The sequence below is a fragment of the Sinocyclocheilus grahami genome, unplaced genomic scaffold (genome assembly GCF_001515645.1).
Source record: "Sinocyclocheilus grahami isolate Dianchi unplaced genomic scaffold, SAMN03320097.WGS_v1.1 scaffold15177.1, whole genome shotgun sequence".
Taxonomy (NCBI): Eukaryota; Metazoa; Chordata; class Actinopteri; order Cypriniformes; family Cyprinidae; genus Sinocyclocheilus; species Sinocyclocheilus grahami.
Window position 1 is genome coordinate 1 of NW_015515632.1, and position 658 is coordinate 658.

Genomic DNA, 658 nt, shown 5'->3' on the forward strand with positions numbered 1-658 from the left:
CTACAGAGGAGCTCTATTAATAGAAGAAACTGGTTTTGATGATGCCTCAGGAGCTCTAACGGTAAAAGAAAAATTAAAAAGGCATCTTGCATACAAGCACTTCAGTTCTAATAGGATCACTCTGAATGAATGCAAAAGGAGAGATGGTCCGGTTCTCAGTTCAAATTGTTGAGGTCACAAAGTTCCTGCTGGTCCAGTGTTTGTTTTTTTCCCACCCTCGTTTTGCGTCTTTCTGAAGCCCACCTGGTCGAGATTGGTCCCTGGTTTGCTTGACGTGGCCTTTGAGGAACAAATCCACATATTTCTTGAAATGATAAGTTAAAATGTGAGGTTTTGGAATTAATATTTTGAGCGTCGCTCGGTTTGAAGCACAATCATCATGCCAGGAAAACCAAAAGCAAATTCAAAACACTCGTATAGGCATTCCACCTCTGTAAAACCACGACAAAGACAGCTGCGATATCAACATTTTTCAACAGAATCATAATCGTTCTTTTTAAACAAAACAAAAACGTGGGACTGATGAGTCCGCAACAACTGGGAGGGTCACCCAAGAGTGAGGAAGTTACATAGAGACAGTAGTCAATTAGCAGCAAAACAACCCCTCCGTCAATAAATATATACGCGTTCACACTTTCGCACACCCTAAGCATCACAC